Raw genomic sequence first — 22257 nt, forward strand, 5'->3', positions numbered from 1 at the left:
CGTCAGAAGAAAAGCAGCACATATCTTCCCTCTGTTGTAGGATGTTGAAATATAGAAAGTAATATTTCATGTTTGTGAATGTGTGTCTTTATTGAATTTAACCACGACATTGTATATTATTCATCACATCACACAGTAACAAAAAATTAATGACTGTATTGTAAAAGAATTTAGAGTTTTCAAAACAATAAAGGTTTGACCCCAAACTCCTCGCAGTGGATTGCATTCCCCACAGCGTCCGTTCCGAGAACTTTATTTTGGCGAGGATATTGCAAATGTATTGGAATAGTTTTCTTTTTATTGTTTTCATTTATTTTATATTTTTATTTGCCATTCCTTTGGAAAAGAGATGCATTTTCAATACATTTAAAAGCTTTTGTTTTGTTTGAAACAAAGTACAATAAAGCTTTGGCCTTGATGCTTGAAGATGTTTCCCATAACATCTGTTCTCCAGTACTGATATAGTTGTGTACGATTCCAGTTGCACGTCATTTTAAAGAGCTTTTGATTGGAAAACATACTCTGAAAGGGTTTTCTGTTCAAAGATTTTAGACCCAAAAATATGCCCCTTATTCTGTTTCTCTCCCTATGCAAATGCACGCACCGCTATGATTGTAAGTACTTGTTTACATAAGTTTTGCAATCATCGCATATTGATGCTCTTGAATCATTGGCAACACTTCCAACAGAGCAGAACGGAAGATTTTAAAAGAATTACGCCTCTATTGTGTCAACTAAACGAATGAATAGCATACAAGCCCATACATATCAGGAATTAATGGGATCCATTTTATTGCTATTGTCTGTCACTTATGTAACATGTTCCGTCTAAAAATAAACCAGTGCTGAGGTACGGCAGTTGAGGGAATTATTCCCAACTTGGACGTTTTTTTTTCTTTCACCTTGGTCCTTGTCGAATGTTTGCTTTTGTGGGGGCATTAGCTACTGTTGTGTGCTAATGTTGGCATGCTCTTGCACACAACAGACTTAAAAAGGGCTTCGATTGGGGCCCGGGAACGGTATTACCCTCTTGGAGGAGCACGGCGCACCAACATCACTTTCCCAGTTCACAGCGGGGAGCATAGCAGCTCTCTGCCGAGCCTTCGGTACCATGTGGGCCTAGGGGTGTCTCGGCAATGTTTTGCTTTATTTGCTCCGTTTAGCATAAGTCGGCTGTCACATTTGGATGGCGTTTACATAAATTGATGGTGTGATTCGTAGTATCTCGGGACAGGCCTGAATGACTAAACGCGAGATGCTGAGGTTGCTGGTGAAGGAGAAGCATGTGGAATGGACAGCCTCTCAGTGTAAATGTTTACGGCCCCCTACTGTGGATCCGGGACTTACCCATGCTAGACACCACGGAGCTGGTGTGACATCGTTCCAAACGGTGTTTGCTTCACCAAAAAGCTGATAATATACTGAATTAACAGTCCGAGGACAATGCACGTGGTTTCTAATATTTTATTTTTGCACACTTTTTTTCTCACTTTTATTGGTGCAGATAGGGAGCAGAGGTGGTCATTTTTAAACTGCACTCTTAAAAAAATTACGTTTCTTTTGCACTTTTAAACATTCATGGAAACTTTCCATGCCACAAAAGGTTCTTCTAGTGGAAAAATCCTTCAGATTATTTAAATGTTTTTCGCACTAAGAAAAAAAGACTATTCACTAAAATGTTCCAACAATGTTTTTTTGGGGGTTTTTTTTATGGCATTTCTACAAATAAATACATTTAAAAATCCCTTTTTGGAGCCATTATTTTTAAGAGTTTTTGTAATTAAAAAAAAGAGAGGAAGAATACACTTGTTTTGGAATTTAAGTGTTTCTGTTAAGTTATACATTGGTCTTTCTGAAATATGCTTTGGCTCACACACTTAAGGTTGATTAATAACCAGATTATTATTATTGTTTTATTAATGCACAAAATGGAAATAAGAGTTCTCTGCTAGTTTACATTAGAACTAAAATATAGTTTTTATATTTTCAAACCATGTTTTGGCAAGCTGATATTGTAAAACTTGATTTCTTTCATACAGTGTGTGTCAAAGTGAGTTTTGTTTTATAAGTACTTCTAAAAAACATTTAACCAATTCATTGCTGATATTTTTTTTTAGTGCTGTTATTTTCCCTCCAAAATGATGTCACGTCCTGTTGCATAATGACTAACTTTTGTAAGTTTAAGGGATTTTATAAAAGACAAGTAGCATGGAAAGTGATATGGGGAACACATGAAAAATGTATTATACATTTATTATTAGATAAATTAAAAAATGTGACTGTAAAAAACGTAATATTCATTAATGAAATGCCAATTTTTCTTGTTCGAAATGCAGCACCTGAGGGAAAAACAACAACAACCCATCAAAGCAAAGGTAACTGTTAAAAGAAATGATTTGAAATCCGCCCCTTTTGCTTTCTTTATTATGATAATGTAATAGAAGTAAACTATTGTGATTTCTATCCTTTAATATTTAGTTATTTATTTTTTTTATCCTTTATATTAAGTCTATGAGACATAAATTCAATCACAACTTAATTTTCGACTAAATGTGTATTAGCTGTTTTGAATTTGCATGACGTTTAACTTTTTGCCAGTTTTTTCAATTGCATATATTGTGATTGATGCGTCTTTGTAATCATTTTTACAACAGATCATCTGTAGTTATGAAATAACTACATTTAATAGGTTGGCACCCATCAGGAAATGATTCCGTGGAGAAAAAAAGACTATAAAATGGGTTGTTCTTAATTTTTCAATGGCAGTATGTGTTAAATAGGATCCATTTTGATTGACTTTAAAGCAGATTAGGTTATATTTCATATGTGTGACTGTCTTAATAATGAACTAAGCATAAAAACATTATCATAATTCAAATTTTGCATTTTATAAATACCGGTTGGCAATTCTGCTGTCAAGGTAGATTTGAGGAGATGTTTGACTTCTGCAGTCTTGCCCTATTTAAAGCTTGATGTCTATAATCATGCCTATTACAAAACTACTTAAACCATCTGTCATCTAATATCCCGCCATTGCTGTTGATAATAGAGATGGAGCTTTTAGAGGTTTGAGTGGAAAATGATCTGGGCTCGGTGTGTCAACACATCAAAATGAAGAAATTAAACAACATTTAGTCTGTACATAAGAGATGAGACCTGGAAATAGCTATAATTCCATCAGATTTCCTTCTTTGAGTGTGGAAATTGAGCAACAGATTTTGTCTCTGTAATATACAGCCTCTCCAAAGATTATTTTATTGCCGCGCACGTTCAAAACGATCATTAAACAGACATGTTTCATTCGCCTCAAGTGCCTCTACTCAAGATGGAGGATTGTACATTCCCGGTAAGAGATAAATGTTAAAGAGCACATGTCATGGCTTATTGAGAAAAGATGCAGTGTTTGTTTGATCATACGGTATGTGATATTACGTTCTCTTAAATTGTGTATCAGAGCCATACAAACACCTTTTTCATCTTTTAAATTATGTTTCAGAATTTTAGTGCCATGCAAAAGCCTGCGATTAATCCAACCTCACACAGGGTTTCAGATCTAAATAAACTTAGACCTAATCCCCTTAGACAATTATTATAAACTTTATATAAATCTCACACAAAATGAAGTGTGATTTCTGTGCTACCAGTTTTGTATTGTGAAATGAAACCATGAACCTGTTATCAAACAAGTTTCCTGAACACTCCCCACATCTGTCATTGGTCAATCTACAGATAGTCCCGCCCCCAGACTCCCGTCATTGGTTGATCCAGTTTTGCTGTGCTGGCTAAACCAAAGAGACAACTGATACAAATGGCTGATAGACCTTAGTCAGAGTAGTGCCATATTTGACAGGAATTTCAAAAATGAGGCTATGGGGGACATACTACAGTATGTTAAAAGGATACTGTTGTTTAACAACATATCAATGTTATATAAAAAAATTAAAAAATCTGGTAGACAAAAACTCCATAAAAAAAATAAACATGACTGCTCATGAAAATGTTACCAGTCAATTTGCTGATAAATCGAGAACAATTAGACAAAATACATTTTGACATTATAACGCGACCTTTAGCGATCCGCCACTTCCTGCAAAACGAGCTCTTCCGGGTAACTGAAACCGGTGCTACTTTCATTTCCCTCATATTTTGCGCATCCAGCAACTTTGCGTTTCAGTTATGGATTAAAAGTGAAGTGAAGTGACATTCAGCCAAGTATGGTGACCCATACTCAGAATTTGTGCTCTGCATTTAACCCATCCGAAATGCACACACACAGAGCAGTGAACACACACACACACACACTGTGAGCACACACCCGGAGCAGTGGGCAGCCATTTATGCTGCGGCACCCAGGGAGCAGTTGGGGGTTCGATGCCTTGCTCAAGGGCACCTAAGTCGTGGTATTGAGGGTGGAAAGAGCACTGTACATGCACTCCCCCCACCCACAATTCCTGCCGGCCCGGGACTCGAACTCACAACCTTTCGATTGGGAGTCCGACTCTCTAACCATTAGGCCACGACTTCCCTAAATTTATAGTAAAAAAAAAAAAAAAAAAAAAAGAAAAATACTACCTCAGAGGACTTCAGTATTAAAGGGTTAGTTCACCCAAAAGGGAAATTTATATAAAGTTTATAATAATTGTCTAAGGGGATTAGGTCTAAGTACCCTGTGTGAGGTTGGATTAATCGCAGGCTTTTGCATGGCACTAAAATTCTGAAACATAATTTAAAAGATGAAAAAGGTGTTGCTGAATAAAGTCGTAGTTTTTGCTATTTTTGGACCAAAATGTATTTTCAATGCTTCAAAAAATTCTAACTGACCCTCTGATGTCACATGGACTACTTTGATGATGTTTTTCTTACCTTTCTGGACATGGACAGTATACCGTACACAGTTTCAATGGAGGGACTGAGAGCTCTCGGACTAAATCTAAAATATCTTAAACTGTGTTCCGAAGATAAACGGAGATCTTACAGGTTTGGAACGACATGAGGGTGAGTCATTAATGACATAATTTTAATATATGGATGAATTAACCCTGTAATGCCTTTAATATTGTTTTAGCCTTCCTCTCGTTACTTAGGCGAATATTTTATACACTCTAACGAACTAAATTTTTCTCTCAGTGGAAGCTTGAAGATATTATGATCATAAAATGCAACCTGAACTCAAATCAGTACTTGATGTTGCAAAATTAACCCCTTCGGGATGTTACATGGCAAATTCACTCTGCTTATGGATGTTTAGTTGTGGTTTATTTAACATATTAGTGTATTCATATAGTGTAGCATATATAGAATTTAAAGTCAAATGCAATTAAAAGTCATTGAGTGCGTCATTATTTGTTCACCGCAACAGGATGAACCTCTGCCGGTCACAGAAACGCCATATGATTCTCACCTTTTGCATCTTGTGTGAACATGGCTTGTGTCCACATGATGACAGAAGGTGTAATGCCTCCGCATGTAATAATATATCATTACAGTGTGCTCATCAAACGCTGCAATATGTGCCGCAAATATTTATACATTTGCAAGTTAAACGTTCTATTTCAAACGCAGCATTAATAGAGTTTGTATTTAGATACTTTTCATGTCGTAGACAAAGATCATTGTGCGTGTGTGTCTGTGTGAGTCAGCCAGATTGACAGACCGTAGGATATAGCGTGATATTTGGTGCCATGGAAGAGAATAGAATATGTATTCACACCACACCAGATGATTCAGTTGATCAAACTCTGGGTAAAAAAAAAAGCTCCTCGTTATGATTGGCAGCCAAAGAGAGTTTCATTTTAGTACATTCTGTACATTTATAGCGATTTGCTTATGTGTATTCATGTTATGGCCAAGAATCTAATGTGTAAACTTAAATATTGGGATTGCAGATGTTTTTAGCCATGAAGAAAATAAATATTTTCAAACTAAAAAGAGATTAGAGAGAACTTGGCAAAAAGATATCATGTTTCATCAGTAGTAATCAGTTACAGATAACTGGTCCGAACCTTCCCGGTGGTATCAGCAGATATCTGGCGAAGGAAAATGGAAGCTAGCTTCCAGCGTTTTTGCAGCCGCAGCGCCTGTGCAGAAGGAATGACACCAGCTTTGATGGACTTTATAGCTTTTTTGAGATGACTCTCTTTATGCCGCTTGCAGTTCCATTATGGCTTTGTTGGAAAGCTTGTTTACCTGCTGATAACATACACTGGTGGATTGAGGAGCAGCGATCCAGAGCTCGCTGCCAGAGTCACTCAAGTCACATTGTATGGCGGGTAGAGAAGAATGCCGTGTTTACGCGAGGGGGGGCCACACATGCTAAATGTGAAATCAAACTATAGGACCAATAAGAGATGTGCACAACTTTGCCAAGTTTTTATTTTTAGCCGCATGGTTGCAGCGGAAGCTTACAGGCGATGAGGTGGATGCATACCTCCAGTCGCCCTCGTTTTACGGTCGTTTAATCTCTACATGTTGACAGATTTTCAGGCTTTTCAGTTCTCTAATTGAAAACGTGGAAAAATGGCAAATGTGATTAAAACGCATACTAGCAATCGTTGTTCTTGGTTGTGTTTTAATAAAAATTGCCGAGGCCGGGATGATTTCAAAGCACAGTCCTACGTGACATGTTTTGTCCTCGGTAACATGCAGTGTATCACCCTTGGCAGGAAACAGAATCCAGTAGTCATGGATAAAATGTGCTTATGAGGATTTTAAATGCACAAAGTCAAAGTTGGCACAATTTTGGATTACATTATATATATATATATATATATATATATATATATATATATATATATATATATATATATATATATATATAAATTACCACAAAAAGCATGAAACAGGCCAACAACCGATTCTATTTTAAAGTGTAACTGGACATTTTAGTGAAAAAAAAGAAGTAGGACAAGATAGGATTTTAGCCATTTGGAATGAATTTGATTGTGAACATGTGGTTGGGGGAGGAGTTTAAACTAAGAGGGCTTGGTGACATCATCCAAAATAGAAAGCTGTTTCTGAAGATGTTACATTTTGATGAATGATTGTATTATTTATTTTCTCTCTCACTCTGATAAATAGTTTCCAAAAACTATTAATTATAATAGTAATTTTGGGGACTTGGACAATATGTGCTTGTGTGGATTTTATATGCACAAAGTCTTATGCACAATTTTTAAATACATACAAATAAAAATAAAAAGCCAAAAAGCATGAAATGGCACCGACAAGCATTTTTGTTTTTCTAATGTGACATATTTACATTAAAACTCAAAATGTCAATGGAAATTATATAGGACAGGATTTGAATGTATTTACTTGGAGTGAATTGGATCGTGAAAATGTAGTTGGGGAGAAGTTAAAAATAAGAGTGTTTGGTGACATCATCTGAAAAGAATGTTATTTCTGAGGCGGCGCAAGCATGAAACAACACCCACAAGCAAATAAATTTTTCTAATGTATGATACATTTGCATTGGGAATGAATTGTATTGTGAAGATGGTTGGGGGAGGAGTTAAAAATAAGAGGCTTGGTGACATCACCTGAAAGGAAAGTTACAATTTGATGTAAATTTTAATATTTTTTTTTACCAATGAAATGTTCACAGTAAGACCAGGAATATGTGTTAATACAGTAAGTAAGGTAAATTGTGGGACAAAGAGTACAAAAGTAACAAAAAGATTTTATATTCACAAACATAAGTCATAACCACAATTTGGAATTACATTTTTCAAACAATGTAACCCAAAAAAAGTGTTTAAAGTCAACGTAAAAAAAATTCGCAACACAAATTACTTCTGTAAAATTACATATTTTCAAGTGAAACAGATATAAATTGATCACAATAAGAGCACAAATGTCTATTAAGGAGGTAAAAAGGCCCATTTTGGATTTTAGGTGTAATCTCTATATTTACAATTTTGGATTATATTTTACAAAAATATACCCAGAAAAATCTCTAACCACTCAATTTTGGATTAGCAGATCTTTCCAGCGAGAAAACACATTGTTGTTCACTAAAGTGAGGCCTAAACACAAAATATAATTTAAATGTAGTTTTTTTAAATGTAACTTGAATATGAAAAACCCTTAAAAAGTGGTGAAGGCCGACCTGTGGCTTTATCACTCACATGAGAGCAGTGGAGGAAGCAAACATGTTTTAGGGGTGTGTGTGTGTGTGAGTGCGAGAGAGAGTGTGAGTGTGGGGCTGTTGATGGCAGCTGCTAGTGCTTTGGATGTAGAAGCGGACAGATTGTGCGTTGTGTTGGTACAGCCAGTTCGCCACCTGGCACACTGTTTCTTGTTAGAACTTCTTGCTGTTTCTGTTCTGCTCAGAGAGACGCGAATGCAAGCGATGACAACTTTCGTCACACACCATGTTCAAACCGCCACCACAGTTATGGCCAAAGGGATTGTGTACAAAAAACGATTTGCATTGGAAAATTTCAACTTCCACTGCCGAGACAAATTAAAAGGCGATACTTTTGACATTAGATGCAATTATGGAACCGAATTGTCTCGTTAATCATTGAAATGATTCTTTAAACTTGTATATTCCAAAAAATGCATGCCCTGACAAGAATTCCTGCCAGGTGAATATATATAAAGTCTATGGTTAGTTACTGTTTTTTGCTATAAGACTAAGGTATTAAATTGTTTTATAAAAAAGGTTAAAGGTTCCAAAAGAGGGTTTATCAGTGATACCATAAATAAACCATTTTGGATTTCCCAAAGAACCTTTCAGTGATCAGTTATTAAAAGAACCATTTTGTCTTAACCATTTTGGATAATCTAAAGAACCTTTTTCCACTATAAAGAACCTTTTGTGGAATCAGAAGGTTCCATTGATGTTCAAGGTTCTTTATGGAAACATAGATGCCATTAAAGAACCATTGTATTTAAGAGTGTACTTTCATACTTAGGGTTCTAAATTTGGACTGAAGTTTTACATTTTGGTGCATGGCTTTGTTCTGCCGAAGTTAATAAAATAGGGATTCCAAACATTCCAAAAGGGAGTTTTTTCAACAATGCCATAGAAAAACCATTTTTGGTTCCTCAAAGAACCTTTTAGTGATCAGTTCCTAAAATAACCAATCTTGTGTTTGTTTGAGGAGCATTTTAACAATTTAAATAACCCCTTTCCACTATAAAGAACCTTTCGTGCAATGGAATGTTTCCATGGTCGTTAAAAGTTCTTCATGGAGCTATCGATACCAATAAAGAAGCTTTATGTTTAAGAGTGTACTAAGGTTCTAGATTTGGACAAACTTTAAATTTTAAACATTGGTGCATAGCTTTGTCCTGTGGAAGTTAATAAAATAATGTGACTTGCTGTGGAAAAGTGGATTACTACTTTTCAAAGAAAACAAACTTATGATTTTTATCCAGGCGGATGAAAAAAAAAAAAGATTCCAAAAGGGTGTTTTTGAAGGTGAACAGTTTTTCATGAACAGCTTTTTCATGAACAGTTCTTAAAAGAACATGTTTTTTTCTTAATGTGAATAACATTTAAAAAATCTAAGAAAGCTGCATGGATGTTAAAGCTGCTTCATGGAACCATCAAAACCAATAAAGAAGCATTATTTTTAATAGTTCATACTTGTACTGAAGGAGGATCCTGAGCCACATATGGGCTCGAGAATATAACACAGACATATGGATGGAATCTATTGACTAGCAACGATCAGGCAACCACACTAGTATCAATTTTTAAGCATTCATGTTTTCTTAGTTCATAAAATATAATAGGTTTCGAATCATTCAGCTTGTTTGAGAGTGCCAAAATGAGTGTGATCTTGAAAATTCTGGTCTTTGTGCAAATGATAATTGTTTAGACACATGCCCCCCTCCCCCCACCCCAGACCAGCCCAGCCCATCCTAACCCAGCCCCCGCATCCCACCATATGATTGACAGCCAGGGTGCTAATGCCTCTCTCCGCTAACAGACCGATGCATCCTTCTTATTAGTTAGTCATTCCACACTATCACACCCAGAATCCCTATCTGTCATTTCACAATTTAGCCCCCTGGTGCATATGCACAGCACCTAGACCAGCACTCTCATCTCCTACATTTATACAACAGCAGAAATTAACAAATGTATTCCTGTCTTCTCTCTCCCCCTTCTTTTATTAGTATTACTTCATCCCGTGTGTTATTTTGTCTTTTCCTGTGTGGTGTGTCATGATGCATTTGCATAGAGGATGCTTTGGGATTTAGGCTTGGAGAGAAAATATATTTACATGTTATGACCTGAATTCAGTTTATTTTTATTCTATATTGTGACTTTTTATTAGAAAGTATGCTTTGAAATAACTAATAACAAGTAGTAAGAACTGAGAATTAGTACAATAGACAAATATATGATTATTAGCCCCTAAGACAGTAGTTTATTGTATCATGTAACATTTAGTATTTTAATCATACACTACCATTCAAAAGTTTAGGGTTGTATTTATTATGTCTTTGAATGAAGTCTCTTCTGCTCATTAAGGCTGCATTTATTTCATCAAAAATAGGAAAAATTGTATTGCAATTTAAAACAACTGTTTTCTATTTTAATATAGTTTAAAAAATTATTTATTCCTGTGATCAAAACTGAATTTTCAGCATCATTACTCCAGTCTTCAGTGTCACATGATCATTCAGAAATCATTCTAATATGCTGATTTACTGCTCAAGAAACATCTATTTATATTATATTTATTACATTATTATCAATGTTGAAGACAGTTGTGCTGCTTCATTTTTTTTACATTATTTTTTCCCCAAAGGCTTTCTATAAACTCTATTTTTTAACTTGATGAATTTTTGCTAAATAAAAGTAATAATATATATATGTATATATATATACTGCTCTGGTATTGTTATAATAGACTAATATACAGTACTAGTGTTGAATATGCTATAACATTTACCTGCCTCTGTTTGCATGAATAGGGTTAAATTTAATGTCAAGCCAATCAACTGAGTCTTTCAGTTGACAACAGGCCCTCTATATTGGCAATAACCAAACGGAAGCTGAAGCTGAGCTTTTCAAATCAAAAGCACAACTGTACAAGTTTGGAGGCGCTGAAGAAAAAAAAATAGTTGCAGAAGAAGACAAAGTTCTGGAGGATGACAACAGCACAAAAGTTGTACTGTTGGGCGTAAGTGGTGTGGTGTCGCCCAGTGCCAGTGCCCTGTGCCCTCAGAGCTGTTATCAGGGCACTGATGGTAGTCAGGCACACGGCCCCCTCTGTTCCCCTGCCCGATTTGAATGGACAGCGTTTTCCATTGTGTTCTCCATCAAAACAGAGGACAAAGTTAGTCAGCAAGTTACATAGCTTCCCTGCATTCAGATTCCTCAAGCCTCTTTTGTATGACGCTTGACAATGTGTTTTGCTGCCGCCAGACCTGCTCGGGCTGCCAGAGGTATGTAAGCCGCCGTGTTTTTATCCTAGCAGACGCTAATAATTTGATCATTAGCCACACGAGAACATGTGGTACACTTTCTCACTTTAGCGGGTAAATAATTGATACGGCTTTTATCTGATCTCTCTCTAAAGTGCTTCCTTGTGAATTCCTGGCACTTTCGTAAAATTACCTGAAGGCAAACGGTACAGATTTATACAAGTTATTTACAACAGGAGCCCAGCCGCTGCTCTGGAAAGTAGGCTGCAGATCAAAGGATTGTTTTGATGTCTGCTTAGCATATTTGTTTAACCTAGCCAGTGATTCTGCAAAGTGCACAAGCTTTTTGGTGATATGCAGAGTACCCTTTATCCCTCTTTCTCTTGTGTTAGCTCCGGATTTAAGTACTTTCTGTATTTAGGAGACAACTGGATTTGCCAGCTTTTGAAATGTAGTTGCCCACTGCTTGCAGTCTTGGCACTCCGAAATAGATAACTAGGTATGTAGCAGAGCTAATCCTGATCGGCCTTGTAATAGTATTTGTGGACTACACGGCACCCAATTAGGGCATAATGTGTTATTTTTGTTTCTGCTAAGTTGGATTAAATATGAAAATGTGGTTGTTTTTCCTCTCTCTTGGAGAATGTTTACTTTTTAATCTGCATATTTATTTTTCCCGCTCAGCCCCCACCCCTTCCGTCCTCTTTTTCCATTTGCGGCCAAATTGGGGGAAGCTGCATTCAGCTAGCAGTCAGCCGAGTGTCAATCGAGATGGCATAAGTGGGAAAGCAAAAGAGGAAGAAGAAAATGTTTGCGTACACAATAGCATAATTCTCCGTTACTCTAGGTTGGCGTGATGAGTGCAGGTTTAGTGGAAGCAGAAAGAGAAAAGGGGTAGATGGCTCATAAGAGGGATAAACCTGGAGAGTCATGCTGCAAATGTGTTTTACAGAAACACAATGAAAAGAGGGGACAAAGCCATTGTGCCAAACTCCTTTGGAAAATGGCAAAGCAGCTCTCCAAGGTCCAGGACCATGGAGAAGCCGGATGAGCCTTCGGAAGCAGCAGAGGAGACGAGGCTTTCCAACTACACCTGCCCAAGAAAGGCAAGGAGTGACCGCCGTAACCCACCGTCTCCCGTGTCTACCTGCCATTTTTGACCGTGACATGTTTTTTGGATGCGTTCGAAGAACTGTTTCTCCTAGTAAACAGCATTGTTAGCGGCGAGAATTCCTTTTGAAAGAAAGTGTTTCCCTAATGATAGGGCCCTGCCAAAAAAAAAACAGAGAGAGAGAGATACAAAGCCAAAAAAAAAATGTGAAAGCACAAAAACAGTCACAGGTGCTTGGGAAAAGAGAAAACATAGTGAATGGTCACTGAAGTCCCCCAGGAGGCCTTTCAGCGGAAGCCAGTGCGGTGGGTGGACTTTGTGACAAGGACGTTTGTCGCGAGCCAGGTGGAGCAGTGTAGCACGCGTGCTTCTGTAAGCTGCATTCACATGTTAATGCAGCTGCGATGTAACTTTTATTTGTCTCAGCCTGGTGCCGAGAGCAATAATTATAGAGCACTTTTGCCAGCGTTAAGACTGACAACAGAGGATCAAGCGAATGTATCATTTCCAAATGGATGAATATGGATGTTATGAATATAAGAGCGTGCTTGCTGTTGATGATATATTTTAGAGCTGTTTATGAGGAAACATTTATTCAGTCAGCACCGCTGTTTACCTCTTTGCCTTCATCTGAGTAGTATTGTATTAACGTCGGCTAGCAATGCGTTAATGTCAGCTCAAATGCCAGTTGGCAGGGGTTTCAAATAATTTAGCATTTGCTAAAGCTAACAATGAGAGTGTGCATGTGTACCGATCAAATCAGTGGATACACCTTGCAAAAACACCTGGCAAAATATGTGTTTTGTTATAATGGATGAATAGACATTTACTTGTAATGGTCCTAAAGTCATATAATTGTATTGCACATGCAATTTTTTTGAAAGCATTTGTTACCCTGGAACACAAAACTAGTCTTAAGTGACAATTTTTTTTATTATATATGTATAAATTAAGACATGAAAGCTGAAAGAATAAGCTTTCCATTGATGTATGGTTTATTAGGATCTGACCATATTTGGCCGAGATACCACTATTTGAAAATCTGGAATCTGAGGGTGCAAAAAAATAGAAATATTGAGAAAATCACCTTTGAAGTTGTCCAAATGAAGTTATTAGCAATGCATCAAAAATTGAGTTTTGGTATATTTACGGTAGGAAATGTACTAAATATCTTCATGGAACATGATCTTAACTTAATATCCTAATGATTTTTGGCATGAATGAAAAATCTATCATTTTGACCCATACAAAGTTTTTTTTGGCAATTGCTACAAATATACCCCAGCGACTTAAGACTGCTTTTGTGGTTCAGGGTCACATTTAGATTTAATCATGGATAAATCTTGAATATTTGGTTGAGGTTTGGTTTCTCTTTAGACTAAATTAAGATTTAATGCACGCTGCTATAAAGATTACCGGTACGCTTAGGGAAAACTATTCACTATTAACTAGTTGCTTATTAGCATGCATATTACAAGCATATTGGCTATTTATTAGTATTGATAAAGCACATATACATGCCTTATTCTGCATGACCATATTCTAGCTCCCTACCCAAAACCAAAACTACTAGTACAACTACCTTACTATCAATATGCAGCAAATTTATTTTTAGTTTATTGAGGCAAAACTCTTAGTTAATATTGAATATGTGTTCCATGATGTAAAGTGTTACCAAATAACCTTTAAAGTGCAGTATTAGAGGTGGCACAGAACTATACACCCACTTTTTATATGTGGGGTTTTATATGTGATAGCTGATATGCAGAAATGATTTAACATGTTTTATGTCCGAATGAAATGCCATTGCTTCTGAGGAACAGTTTCAGAAAAACGCCTGAAGAAGGGAGTCTTAACCACCATCCATGTCTTTTTTTTTTGTCAGTTGTACTTTAAAGTCAAACTTTCTTTGTCTTCCATTCTGAAGTGGCTGGATCCACCGCAGCATATGTCCCTCCTATCACCTGGTTTGTATGTTTCTCAGAGGTCTTTTCTGGTGGCTCTGGGGAGGCCTGATTCAATGCCCGGCTATCTGCTCTGCATAAATAGCAACAAAGCCATTGTCATCTGCACCTTTTGGATTGCCTTTCCGAGCCTATTGAAACTGGCTGTCCCCTGAGATAATGCTCCAGTCATTGCCATAACCCTGCATTACCAATTGTTCTGTGCTTTCAGGAGAGTTGCCTGGCTAAATCCAGGAATGGATGGCAAAAAAGTGAACTGGGACCAAACAAACCTTGTTCTGTGAGGAAAAGATAATGCCTGAGGATTTAATAAACTGGACTATGTGTGGACTTTATACAAGAAAATGCATTGTTTAAATAACGTATCTCGTTATTGCGACATAATTGAGTGGAAAAAAATAATGCTAAACAAATTTCAAAAATAAGGATTTTCTGATGATGTTTCTAAACACATAACTGAACACTCATCCCATCTACCATTGGTTGGACAAACATATAGTCCCATCCCAAAGTCACGCCATTTGTTGAATCAGTGATTCTTAAGGTAGAGCCGCAGTGTTTTTGCTTTTTGGGGAAATATGAATTACTAAATTTGTAACTGAGATAGAACTTTCTGAAGAATTCTGAAAGATAGAATTTCCAGAATCTAAGAAAATGTACTCATTTCATTTATTTATTTATTTTTAATAATTCTTCATGTCGTTGGGCCTTTGCAGTTTTTTGTAATATTATGACCAATGCCAAATCTGGCTTGTGAAGCAAAACCACTTTAGAAGCATTGATCACAAATTGAAACAATCTTTAACCCAATTCTTGCTGGGTTTCTATTGGGCTTCTTGTCGGCTTGATCAGCTTCTCTGATTTGTTGACTGCTATATTGTTGTGATGTGCTCTACAAAGCGTACACAATCCATTTCGCCAACTCAAAAGTTACTTGCCTGACATCTTTTAGAATGGAATATTTACAAAACTGGAAAAAAGTGATGCCCTATAGTGTTCCTCCAGTTTTAAGCCTGTTTGGGAGACGCGATTGAACCATCCAGCAGTGTGAAATCGTATCCGGTCCTGGTTCTGTAATCATTCTCTTAGACTCTTGTTAAATGGTTTACTTGCCACTTTTGGCGGCATTTGCTGAAGATAGCAAAGGCATAAAGACTGGCCTTGATCGGATTAACCATGCAATAGCATGATGTAACTCTTTGTTTTTGTGCTATGTGTTCTATGTATGTAGCATACGCACTTAACTCATGTTGCTTTATGCCGCTTATGACAAGTGCGTGAAAAGCCAGAGAGTTGCTTATAGCATATACAGTGTTTTTTCATGGATCTCTGAGCTCGGGATTAGTGATATTATCCCAATATATGACTAGTCATAGTCAAAGAGAAGGTTGTTGATTAATGCATTCAGAATGCATTTCGAAGACATTTATATATTTTATAATTTGAATACCGAATTTTATAGAACCAATCTGGACTGTATGGCACACATGAATTGGTATTATGTCAGTATTATTTATATATGATGACAGATTTTATTAATATTTTGAATTAGCTTTTTTCATATTTTCTATTGTTTTATATATATATATATATTTATATTTAAAATTTTCATTTGTTTAATTGTTTATAAATTTGTAATGTGCTTTTGTCATTTATATTATTTATAATATTTATATTTAATTTGAAACCAGGTTTTTTCAATTAACAAAATGCTTCCAATAGTTTTATTTTTAGTTTTGCTTAACAAACAACAATAATAACCCTGATATGAACCACAAATGACTTCCTGCAATGCTCAAAAATGCTCAACATCCGGCACAGAAACTTTCCGGCTGAAGGTTGCGTGTGCATGCAGCACTTATCTGTGCAAGATGTTTCAGTTTACATTTCACGTTGTTGTGGGTTGACAGCTGTGACCATAGCAAGCCCTATTTCGCCTCTGTGTTCGAAAGAAGAAGAAATGTCTGCATTTTACTGGAGGTTTAGATGCTTGTTTATCACTTTTAAATACCATCATCTTTGCCGAAATCCCCTCTCAAAAGAACCTTTCACTTGCTGGAATAAATTCAAATTAAAATTTAAATCCCTCTTTGCATTCCTTCAGCCTCTTTTAAAATAGCTGGCTCCTTTTAGAAAGCTGTTTATGTAGTGATCTCTTCATAATCCAGTTTGTTTCTCAACAGCAAAAAAAGAAAAAAGAAACACTAAAATCGTATTATCAGTGTCTTGGAGAGATGATGCGAGAAAGTCAGTGAGACTCCGTATCTGGTGGGGTTGAGTTTTCAAAGTACTAAATCTGAGAAACGTCACAAATGCTCTTTGATGGAGTACTTTTATGGAACACGTGCATTTGACTTGCAAATGCTAATAGTACATTGTATCGGCCCAACTCTGATATATCCAATGCCGCAAAAGAACGTGACAATGCCAAGCCTTAACAAATAGGTGAAATATATACCTGTACGCTGGGATCTGAACATTATGTCATTTATGATTCAAACATCTCGCCGTTCATCTTTTCAGTCTAGTTTTCCTGTATTAGGCTCCATTCTGTTTGGAAATACTGTCAAAGCGTATTTCAAACAAACAAATCAACACTGTCGGGAGCCCGACCTGTTTTCCCCCCACTCTCTTCAGAGGTATTCAGTTGGCTGTTGAAAGGACAAATAACATGGAAGACCTTATTAAGGTTTTCTTTGAGCACGCTAGATTGGATTTATTGTTAGCGAACAAATTATAATTGTATCTCCTGAAAAGTTAGCAAAGATCTAAACAAAGGGAAATCAATGGCACAGGCCGATTAATCACACCAAGCGGGCTACTTGTGCCGAAGAAACTTACCTCATAATCAATGTCTTTGTTTTGCTCAAAGGGCATTTGCATGCTGATTCAGTGTGCCATATTGGATGCAATCAAAACATTGTCATCCACATTAATAAGAGGGTTATTTGGACTCTCAAGTATGCCACTGAATAGCACAGACACGTTGTAGCGCTCCAGTATTAAAGAGCAATCTAAATGTGATAGAGAGATTCAGTTTGTTAGAAGAGTTTCAGGCTTTCAGTATGTTCGTTTTAATATTAAGAATGTATTGCGCATGTAAAATGCTGTACAATACATTTAAGACAGATTAACCTCTGCAATTCCAAAATTGAGGAATCAGTAAAGAAAATCCCACAGTAAAGAAAATCTTATCCCATCCCACACAGCCAACATCAAAGTGCACTCATTTACATGTGTTAATCCTTGACGTCCATGTGCTAACATACACTTGTGTTATTTATTTATTGTTTTAAATAGTTGTGGTAAATACCATTGCAATGAAGGCAATTTCATAATGCATTGTAGGAAATTTGGTGAACAATTAACCCAATATGTCAGTGTGTATAGTGAAATTTGCTTTTGTGGAGTAGAGATTTGGTAACACCTTACTTGAAGCCTCTAAATATACTCTGGTGTTAATAATAATATGTTAATTCAAATCAGTACATTAGAATGATTTCTGAAGGATCACGTGACACTGGAGACTGGAGGAATGATGCTGAAAACTATCTTTTCATCACTGGAGTAAAATACATTTTTTACACTCATCTTTGCATTGTAAAAATATTTCACAATGTTACAGTATACAGCCTTGGTGAGCAGAATAGGTTTCTTTTAAAAAACATAAAAGTAATGTTTTTTGTGTAATTCATTATTAAAGTATTTTTAGTGAAATAATTAAGCCTTGTAATGCACTCTATAATGCTTCTGTTCATTGCTATACTTTTAGAAAGTATAGTGCATTAAATCCTGACAAACCAGTTTCGGATGTAACTAGGAATCTGCAAAAATTATAACGCATTTTAACTTTGGTCACGATTATGAAAAAATGTAATGTATTCTGTATTACAAACATACATTATGGCTATAGCTTCAAAATGTATTAGATTATATATGAACACTTTAAGTAAACTTTAAGTGACTTTTGCTGTATGATTAGTCAAGTTAGGGTTAGGGTTAGGTTTTTAGGTTTTTTTTATCTTAACACAAGTAACATATTTTTTAGTTTATTTTTTTTTTACATATAATAGTATAATATAATTTTACTATAATACTGTTTTAGCCAATATTTGTGTACACTTTAATAATTATAATAATAATTATTTTATTACTTTAATATTATTTAATAATAAAAATAATAATATTTCTTTCTGCTTCACAATTTCACTTTAATTCATTATTACTTACCATTTATTTGTAATTATTTGTGAAATTTGGTAGCAATTTCTGTGTGTTTCTACACCATTTATTTTCAGTGTATGTTGTGTATTTTTGGTCTATTTGAGCAGGGCTCTACTAGATTAGCAGCATACTGCCATTGAAAGTTAATTTTGAAATTAATTGAGATTTTGTAACAGAACTACATATCATGATCATGAAATTATGATTCATTTATTATCTGCATGACAAGTCTTAATGGATCAGTCTTTCCAAAAACACATGACAATTTTTTTTCAGAGGTCCATAACAGTTGTCCATATGAAATTCTTCTGATGCCTTACTCATAGTTCTGTGTGAGAAATAGACTGACATTGATGTTGTTATTCACTGATTATCATTCCCGGCATATAAAAAATATTAGTGTTATTAATAAAAATTCTTCTTTGTGTTCCATTCACAGAAGTAATCCGTGTTTGGAATGACATGAGGGTGAGTAAATAATGACAGTTTACATTTTTGGGTGAACTTATTTTTTACTCTTCCATGATATTGGTTATTTTGCACAGATGGGTCACACAATGGAGCGATCCTGCATTGCATCTACTGTAGAGTGACCTTGAATTTGGGTTACCCAATTTGACCACCTTGTTATCAAGAACAACAGCAGCACATCCCTGGAGGATTTAAGGCTTTTGCACCTGAGTCCTATAGTTTCCAAACATTATAGATTCCAAGAGACAAACCTTGATTCCAAAACGCAGAAGCCAGTGTCACTGACATTTTCATACATATCTGCTGATCTGAGAATTATTTTAATCTGATCAAGCTGTTCTCTAGATATTGGTTGGCATTATATAATTAGAAGCTCTTATTTAATTGAGAGAGCAGACATGGACAGGTGAGTCTCTCTCACAGGTCTTTTTAAACCATTTGACACACTATCAGTGGACACAGATGGAGCCCATTCCACTTATTAAGCGCCTTGTTAAGACAATTTGCTGCACCTGAACTAAGCGGAGTTTGTCATGAAAACAGAGCTAAGCTTGATACAGTTCTTTTTAGGCCTTTATAGTTCACCAAAAATCTAAATTCTGGTATCATTTACAAACCCTCTTATTGTTTCAGAATTCAAATACAGAGTTCTGGCATGAAACTGTAGATGGCGCAGTCCGATAGGCCTATCTCAATCTGACCGAATGACATCATTACATGGCACAGCTGATTGGTTCTCTCCTGTATCGGTAGCCAATGAGCTCGCTACTCAGCACTCAAATATATGACTAGGGCTTACCGTAGCAGTTGCAGCTTGCTTCAGAAACCCTCCACCTTCCCCAGCTCCACCTGTATAGATCTGCTAGGAAGTGATCCTTAAATGGGGTTATTTCATGTATGTTACAAGTGCAGCAGCAATATTTCTTACGTGCTCAGGTGTTGTGGATGTATTGGGAGCAGTCTCTGTACTTTTTCTGCTGTAGTAGCAGCGTAGCAGATCTGTTTTGCCAAGACCAAATACATAAACATTGTCATGTACATTACCATGCCAATCCCCTCAGAGAGTTGTCATAACAGAACTTTGTTTCTTGCGTAGAACTGAAAAGGACATATTTTGAAGAATGTACACGCTGTTCAAGCGATCAGAAAATAAAGATTTACTGTTCAAAAGTCGGTAAGATTTTTTCAATGTTTTTAAAAGAAGTTACAATCACCAAGGTTGAATTAATTTGATCAAAATATTATGAAATGTTATTACAATTAAAAATGATTTATTTCAGTATTTTTAAAAATGTAATTTACTCCTCTGATGCGCAGCTGAATTTTTAGCATCATTACTCCAGTCTTCAGTGTCACATGGTCATTCAGAAATCATTCTAATATGATTATTTAGTGCTCAAGAAACATTTCTGATTATTATCAATGTTGATAACAATGCTGCTTAATACTTTTGTGAAATAAAAGTAATAAAACTTTATAAACTTTAATAAAACAAAGTTCAACAGAACAGCATTTACATTTACAGTACATTTTGTCATTTAGCAGACGCTTTTATCCAAAGCGACTTACAGATGAGGACAGTGGAAGCAATCAAAAACAACAAAAAGAGCAATGATATATAAGTGCTATAACAAGTCTCAGTTAGCTTAAACGCAGTACACGTTGCAAGGGCTTTTAAATAATATAATAAATAAAAAGAAAAGAGATAGAGAATTTATGCAAAAAAGAAATGTTTCGTAACATTATAAATGTCTTTGCTGTCACCTTTGATCAATTTAATGCAGCCTTGATGAATAAAAGTACAATTTTCTTACTGATCCTAAACTTATAAACATTACTTTAATACAAAGTCAGTATTTTCCAGATATTTTAAGTCCAATATCTGGAAATATCAGTATCAATATCCAATATTCCAATATTTTAATAAGTTGCTTGGGCTTCATTACAGCGACAAAAATAAAAGCAACTAATTTTAGTCTGCAAACAACATGTTGTCTTTATAATATCAAGCTTTTCTCACTCATTATAAACTGGTCTTTATGAACGAGGAGGTGAATTATTTGAGGTTTTCAAGGAGATCATTATTTGAGGATCCTTATCATCAAAAAGTTTGAGAATCTCAGATCTATATTCAAAATCTTTTGAAACTATACGTTAGCTGTTGTTTAGAACAGACTTAAATATAAAGGTTGATTGACTTTTATACTTTTATATGTTAAAAAAAACTTCACTGTAGTGCTCTTAAACTTGTGTGTATGAGTATTAAGTATTTGTTCATTAAATGTAGGTTTGACATAAATGAAGTCATTGGATCTTACGTGTCTTGTAGCCAATCACAACTCACCAAATATAAATATGCTAAAGTTTGAACGACTAAAGATGGGTGACTATGGTGGACTATGGTGGAGGTAAAGGTTTCCATTTTCATTTGTATCTCAAACCAAGCTATTATATGATTTGAAGTGATATGAAATACAATTCTTTAGTCATATATACTACTTTTATTGTGCAGCTGTGTTGTCATTTTTTTGGGCACTTGACAGCCTCTGGTCACTGTATGCTTAGGTTGTATGCAACAAAGCATATTGGACGTCATGCACAACACAAGAAAGTAAGTCACACTGATTTTGAAAATTTTCAGTTTTTGTGAACTATTAGGGGCTAATAGCCTACAAGAAATATGTGCACATCATTGTCACATTGTGTGTGTTTTTTCCAGCACATTGGATTCAAGCACTGTAACTGAGCTCTTAAAATGTTTGGACCGGTCTTACTGCAGTAAATGTGGCACTGTAAGCATTTATGTTTAAAGTATAGAGTTATCCGTCATAGCTTGTGTAGGACTGACTAAGGCACATAAACAACAGGGTCCAGATGCATTTAACTTTGCTTACATAATTGGCGGACTAATGCAAAAAGCTTTTAGACATTATGTGTGACCCAGTGTGATACTTTTATAAACGCAATCAAACATTTTCTCCAAACATGCAGTGTACTTTGAAAAACGCAGACCTTTGTGTGACATGTCATTTCATTTCGCCCACTTTAGCTCTAATTTTCCCTTTAATATACACCTATTGTTGCATGTTTTTATTTATA

At 35.7% G+C, this 22257-nt stretch overlaps 1 protein-coding gene across 1 annotated transcript in view; it reads left to right on the forward strand.

The window, feature by feature from the left end:
• The first annotated feature begins 11303 nt into the window (after positions 1–11303).
• LOC132124275 (suppression of tumorigenicity 18 protein-like) overlaps positions 11304–22257 on the forward strand; it is a 61526-nt gene continuing 50572 nt past the window's right edge. Inside the window, exons 1-2 of the mRNA XM_059535222.1 lie at positions 11304–11409; positions 19127–19155. The gene's annotated coding sequence lies outside the window, so the exon portion shown is untranslated. The remainder of the gene's footprint in view (positions 11410–19126; positions 19156–22257) is intronic.

The sequence above is a fragment of the Carassius carassius genome, chromosome 42 (assembly GCF_963082965.1).
Source record: "Carassius carassius chromosome 42, fCarCar2.1, whole genome shotgun sequence".
NCBI classification, from domain to species: domain Eukaryota; kingdom Metazoa; phylum Chordata; class Actinopteri; order Cypriniformes; family Cyprinidae; genus Carassius; species Carassius carassius.